This window comes from Lolium rigidum, chromosome 1 (assembly GCF_022539505.1).
Source record: "Lolium rigidum isolate FL_2022 chromosome 1, APGP_CSIRO_Lrig_0.1, whole genome shotgun sequence".
Classification (NCBI taxonomy): domain Eukaryota; kingdom Viridiplantae; phylum Streptophyta; class Magnoliopsida; order Poales; family Poaceae; genus Lolium; species Lolium rigidum.
In genome coordinates this window covers 338025365-338032490 of record NC_061508.1, presented here as the reverse complement: position 1 = coordinate 338032490, position 7126 = coordinate 338025365, and the positions used below count along the sequence as shown (strand labels likewise).

The window sequence follows — 7126 nt, the reverse complement described above, 5'->3', positions numbered from 1 at the left end:
TATCGCATATGGAGTATTGTCTTTGCACTTTATCTAGTATTAAAAAAGGGGTTGCAGTTATCTATATCACGAGGTTAATAGGAGAATCATGGTTACATTATGTAGGACCAGTCAGAGTACCAACTTTCAAAAAAAATCAGAAATGAACTATTCGTCCATCGACCACTTGCTGGCTTCGGTGGATAGAATCATAATTACATAACACGTACACGTACCCCAACTATAGTAAATCATACTTCCCTGTGGGCACTGAATTCCTACCTTCAGCTACCTGACCTATAAAATCCAAGCATCAGTATATCTTCCTACAGTATATCTTTCGAGCAGCTAATTGAGAACAAGCAAGTGCGTCTATGTTTGCCCTATGCCAGGGAGCTCCACGATAGCCCCGTGGCGCGAGCGGGCTGGGCACGAAAAGTAAAGGAAAACGCCCGACGAAAAGAAAAGGAACACGCAAGTCTCCTACCCACTCCCCACTTCCCCAACCCTCGTTCCCAACAGCTGGGTGCAGGTGGCGGCGGTGAGATCGGAGAAGGAGGTGGGCAGTGCTCGTTGGCGGATGCGGGGGCAGGCTGCAGCGTTGGAGGTCGGAGGAGAAAGGATCTGGGAGGTGGGGGCAGGAGGCGTTGGAGATCGGAAGAGATGGGGGAAAGCCGTGTGGTGGGCGGCGACCACGGACGGATATGGGCGCAAGTAGTGATGGAGGTCGGAGGAGATGCAAGGAGGGCGGCCGCTAGATCGGGGAGGCTGTGGAGCAGGGCGGCAGCAATGGTGAGGAGTTGGAGGAGAGCGGCGGGGTGGAGGCGCGTGGAGAAGAAGAGAAAAATGGGGAATTGTTTTAGGTCTCCACCTCTTTCTTTCCCTTGCCGACGTTCGTCGTAGCGAGCAGAAGAGATGAGTAGAAGATTTGGTCCGCCCCTTCGCCTGCCATGGATCTGCCATAATTCTAAATAATTCAAGGTATATGTTTCAGTGTCTACCAATCCGTAGCAAGCATGTTGTGTCTCCGTGTTGTTTTCCATAGGAATTTCACAACATTGACCTGTAGCGTTTAGTTATTTATAAAAGACAATATTTGGCCTGTGTAATGATTTGTGTGTAGTCTTAGTTTACTGATGGATGGTTTATGGATTTGCTCTAACATTTTCAGTTGGTGCAGCACGAGGAGAAAATGAACCCAGTGGAGCACAGGGAGGATCGCAGCAGTAAATGATTTTGTTGGTAATATGTTGGGCGAGATTGCACATAATTTATAACCTTCGGGTTGGAGTCTTAGTCCATTTTCTAGGAGATAGGTACAACAATGAATATTAGGTGGCATTGCAAAACAACATCACCTACATGTTTTCTAATATCCAACTGTCTATGCATATAAAATACAGTGAATTAGCAGAGATAGCTGACGGGAGAAAGGGCACCTTCGAGCCATCACATGGCAACACGGTTGAGCCCTTTGACTCAATGGCCACGGCAATCTGGATGTACTAATTTAGCTCATTTTTGTTGTTGTTGCGTATACTGGCTTCATACTGTTGTATGGATGAAAATCTCCCCCTGATACGTAGGTTTACCACTACTACTACATCTGTCCATAAAAGGATGTCGCAAGTTTGTCTAAATTTAGATATATCTAGACACTCTTTAGAGTGTAGATAGATCCGAATTAAGATTAATCTCCGACATCCTTTTATGGACGGACGGAGTATTTTACATTTTGTGCTCATTCGGATCCAGCCAAACTGACCCAAGGGATTTGATGTTGCGATTCGTGTCAGGTAAGTTTGTGTCTTTATCTGTGGAAAATCACAAACAATCAAATTGTATAAATAGAGTCCTACCTAATAAACTTATTTTCACATCCCTCAAGGCTACTGTTATTTTATTTTGGCCGCAATAAGGCATTCATAATTTCCCCTCTATTATTTATTTGCATTGTCTAATTTTTTTTCTCTACAAATAATTTAATTGTTGGTTCTTATCTGTGGAAGTTGATTTGAATTTGGTATAATGGTTTTGCCAGATGTATTCTGCATACTCAAAGAATTTCTTTCAATTTCTATTGTTGACATTTGCCCACGTATTGCTTTTCATTTTAGGTTGTAAGTGCCATACCCTCCGTGAAGTATTGAATTTGTTTGCATTTTTCCTTAGATTATCTTTTAGTCTTGACCTTTCCTATATTGCTCTTGAGCATTCTGTTCTTACTATACTATGGCTATTCTAATTGTAAGAGATGCATCCTTACTGAATTATTTTATGTTTATTATCATAATAGATTTATGTAGCTTCTTATGCACAGGAAAAACAGTGAATCCATTTCTTCAAATATGAGGTTGATGTCTAGGCCCGGCCCATGGTTTCTTGGATTATGAAAAGGAATATACTCAGTTCAGCTATTACCAAGCCATAGGTGTGCGTTCTTTGTTATGAAATGAGAAGTGCACGCCTTTTGTTGTGAACTGAAATCCTATATGGGTTGTGATTTTTTTTGTTCTGTGCATTGGAAAGAAAGCAGTGGTGTATGTTTGGGATAAAAAAACATTGTGGATGAAAGGGATTAGTTCTACTAGGGACATAATTATTGAAACATATCTGCATGTATTCTATTTTTGTGGTTCTAACTAATATTAGGATCTTACTTCTTATTCCATTTATATAGAATCTCGGGTTGATATTTGGATCATTAGGAAACGGATGGGGCAAGAGGATCAGCGAGTCGCCAAGTATCCCTTCGAGTCGAAGAGGTCTTTGTTAGCATGTCATGCATCACCAAGTGAGTCTAGAAGGTGTTTGTGAAACTTGATATTTTTGTTTATCTTTGCGATCTAAAAAGTAAGTTAATGTTTTTTTTGGACTTATACTGACTGATTGGAGAAAATAATAATTGAAATTTGCTTATCCGATGCTGATTTTTTCATGGTTGTTGCAATAGATTTCAAACTACACATATCCATATATAGCTTAATATTGACGGGGAAAAATAAAAACGCTATTTATAAGTAGTAGCGAACCTTGATGGGCCCTGGCGGAACCCAAGAACAGTCGTCTGAATTGGGCATGAATCTATCACGAAAATTTATATGGCGATCGGTATTTATGAATTGCTCCAAAGAAATAAAAAATAATAATACATACCTCATCTTAGGGTAACGTTTCTGCATACATGATATATCGATCAACATACTCTGTTCAGATAGTACTAAGCCCGACTTGAATTGTGCATGGTTCATGTTTGCAAATTCCCAAGGTTGAACCGATGACCTTGGGTGTTCTGCCACCTCCAGCCGTTGATGGAGCGGTGCTGGCAGCACTCCCAGCATCAATAGATTCTGTGGAAGTACCATCATCCTCCCACAGCTTTGGCCTGTTCATTGTATATACTTTACATGTTCCTTTGTATTCTCGTGAGTGTTTGTTGTCTTGGTTGTTACTTTTATACACAGATTTACTTTGGAAGTGACCAAATATTCTCCATTCCCGCATTTTAGGCTTCAGTTACTGTCTAACTATGTTGATCCTAAATATGTTCTCAGTGCATGTTTAGTGTCATGTTTAGATATATAGGGGCAGTCAACTAAGCTGGCAGTTTGGTTTTCACTGTTGCTGCATAGCTTTTACTCTTTCAGTTACATTAGGTACTTAATTTCAGTGCCTATTTTGTGATCTAGAAAATAATATCACATCTATCGATTCATGTCTGATGTAAATGTGCTCCAGGCCAGGCGCTTCCTCACACATTTTTCTTGGCACAACTACTCTGCCTTTTATAATGCTTGCACGGTTAATCCAACTTTCGAGGATCTTACTGACGTATCATCATGGACCAGAAGGTATGTTTCTATTTTATCATCTAATGATCTTCATCAAAATTTACAAGTCAGCTGTCTTGCGAAGTGCATCTATTTTCTATATTCTGTGGTGCACACAGTTTAGTAAATCACATCTTTCTGTTTATGTTACTACCGGAATTTGCATACTTCGAAATGCAATGCTGGTCAATCTTGATCAGTTGCAAAGCTGACCAGAGATATGGTTCATTGATGGCAGTTCTATATCTCATGACATTCTTGTTCTTCCCACTAAATACTGATGGAGGTAACACTGAATAAACACGGCATGTTTTAAAATCTAATTTAGGTCCAATGATAACAAGAGATTATTGGCAAACTAATATATGCTGCATAGTACCATGGGTTTGTTTAGGATGACACAGAAGGTGTATTTGCTCTTTCATCGGATGGCTTCTGTGATCTCGATTAAGCACATTCTAGAGAAGTTCCCTTCCAGTTTATCTTTTGGTTTGTGACTGAGTTAGATCTTCATTTTTTATATATGCTCATATTGGATATGGTGACACGCCTTTTTACATTTCTTTCATATCTTATAGATAATGCTATTCCACGAGCACATATGCATATAAGAACGATTACAAATGCCCCCGCTTTGTCTGATGTCTTTTGCATGTAACTAATTACAGCCATTTTCTGTGGGTATTGTCCAGTGGTGCGATATATTAGTATATCTCTTCTTCATTGCCTTTTTTCAACGTACTTATACTCTTCTGGCGCTTTTAGTATCAAGTGGTCTCGTCGTTTTCTTTCGTAATATGCTGGCTCATAATACGAAGAGGTGTGATTTATTCCCAACTGTATGTTAGCCATAAGACGAGAAAATCTTATATTTTTCTTTTCATCATAATTGCATGGCTGATGTTGTTCCTTGCATCATGAGAAGGACTTCTTAACACATCTAGAACTTGTAGCGAGATAGGAACAATTTTTCAGGTTGAGTTTCTCTTAATTGAAAGTCTGTCTTGAAATTTATAGTGTGTTTTAGGAAACTGAACTAGTGGGAGGTGTAGGCGTACACCCCATCCATCACTCAGGTTTGAGTCATCTTTTACTCGAATGTGGAGAAGATAAAAAGGTTCCCGATAAAATGGTGTCTAGCTTATACTGCAAAGGCTTCTCTGAAACCAACGTTCAAAGGCTTCATCTGAAACTTCCTTTACAATGCACATTGTATTCTCTGAATATGAATATGTGTTTCCATTTGCAGTTATTGATAATTCTTTATTCTTCCAAAAAAATCCCTAGAGTATTGTGAATTCCCTTGGTTTGGGCTGTGAGAAGAACTTTATCTGTTAGCTAGGTTGGTGCGTAATTAGTGGATAATGTTGATGTGAGTAAGTCGGCTATTGTGCTAGGTTGATGTGGGTTTTGTGCTAATTCAGGTCTTGCGGGAACGTGTGCTTCATGTGGTTCCACTCCGCCTTCTTACTTCCCCTATCCCCTTTCGTAGATTTTCTCATCCTGATGTGCTGGTGGAAATGATCCATGTTGTGTTTGCCTCACCATGCTACAACTACTCATTCTAAATAGGGACGTAAACTGCATGTTGTGCAGGCATGGGTTTCACCGACTGAAGAGATCATCAAATCAAATATTGATGGCTACACAGGGAAATTCTCATGGTGGATGGGATCTCATCGCAAGGAATTGCAAGGGTTAGACCATGGCGGCAAGAGTTGGGTGAAGATCATAGCCGGGATGCCTTCTCTGCAGAACTGAGAGCAGCTGAGGAAACAATTAACCTGGCATTTGATCTGGGAATCATCCGCGTGGAGGTGGAAAAGACGTGATGCTTGTCCACTAGGCATTGAACAATACTCAAGAGTTTCAGTGCTAGACGTTATTTTGTGACTGCAGTATAAGCATGTGTGCTCTGCTGACCAAGCAGCCTATGGCCTGGTGAATTTGAGTGCTAAGTGTAATGTGAATGAAACCATGTATTGGGAGTATGAATTAGCAGCACCTATTGCTGGGATTGTATGAGCTACCTGATCTTTGAGTAATAAAGCGATTGCTCAAGTTCAAAAGAACAAAAAGGAGAAGAGAACCTTCCATGTGATGAAATCGAGCTATACGTATCAGAATGGGATGACATTGTTCATGCAACAGATATGGCTGCAGAAGACCAGCTAGGAGGCGCCCCAAGGGGCGCCCCAGCCACTAGTGGCAATGAAAAATCCAAGCATGAAATGAAACAACCATAGGTAATCACCGATGTACGGATATACCAGTTCAATCTAAATGCCAGCGATCAGCTATTCTCCAACGCACCGGCATCTCAGGGTTACCGCCTCCAACAGGGAGTTAGTGCGAAAAATTGCCATAGATTGAGTGGAACTATGCATTGAACATTCAGATTTACGGGCAACGGATTCAGAGATCAACAAGATGCATCAGGAAACTCGACCGCCCGTGCATCGCACCTGCCCTCGCCGGAGACCCTGCTGGCTGCAGCGCGCTCCGCTAATTCGAGGCCCCTGCCCTTGCCGCTTTGCCGGAGACCCCATCGCCAGCTCTGAGAAGTCCAGCGCCCACGCAGTGCCCCTGCCCTCACCGGAGACCATGTTGACAGATCTGGGAACTCCACGACCCGTTGTCCTGATTGCCGTCGCACGGTATCCCGTAGCTGGCCGTGAGCCCGCCGCCAACCTCTCCAATACAGGGATGTGGAGGGCGCCGCTGGAGGATCTCGAGGCAAAGGGTTGGACGGAGGAAGTAGCATGCGGTGCAGCGGTGGGGAGAGTTGGGATGGCTGGCACTGAGCCTTGGGCTGGGACGGAGAACAAGGGAACACGCGCGATGGAAGGCGGCGGCGGCGGCCCCGCCAGAACTCAGAAGAACAGGCTCGGGCGCGTTGGGACAGTTTTTTTTTTCTCCAAACGAAACGTTAAGTTCACTTACCGGTGGCAGATGTGGGTAATTTTCTCTAACTTTTGGGGTAAATCGTTCAAACTGCGACGACCTACCACGGTTGCATTGCAATTTAATAGTAAATATTACTTTTGGCTTCTTTGCACTGCTAATAGATCGGCGGAATTACGGCAAAAAAGAAGAAAGAATGTGTTGGTATTGTATTGCTTTCGATAGATCTGTTCGCCCCTCCCCCCCAAGCATTTACAGATGGCACAAGAGATTCAAGGATGAAATTGCTCTCCTTGTTCATAAGGCAAAGAGGAAATCATATCATGGGTAGAACATTTTATATATATTTTGCTGTTTGGGATCTATGATCCTTTTAGTTGCTGCTCTCCGGCAACTTTTGTACATATTTCCCT

The 7126-nt window shown here is 42.3% G+C and overlaps 1 long non-coding RNA gene across 6 annotated transcripts; it reads left to right on the top strand.

Annotated features, from left to right (window-relative positions):
• Positions 1–405: 405 nt before the first annotated feature.
• Positions 406–5887, top strand: LOC124700563. 6 transcript variants are annotated; one of them, XR_007001784.1, is made up of 5 exons: positions 406–960; positions 1160–1775; positions 2300–2773; positions 3718–3830; positions 5406–5887. It is a non-coding gene; the product is annotated as an uncharacterized LOC124700563 (long non-coding RNA). The 6 variants fall into 6 exon arrangements; XR_007001782.1 differs by having other exon boundaries at positions 407–960; positions 1160–1481; positions 1566–2773; XR_007001775.1 differs by having other exon boundaries at positions 407–960; positions 1160–2410; positions 2660–2773.
• The last annotated feature ends 1239 nt before the right edge of the window (positions 5888–7126 follow it).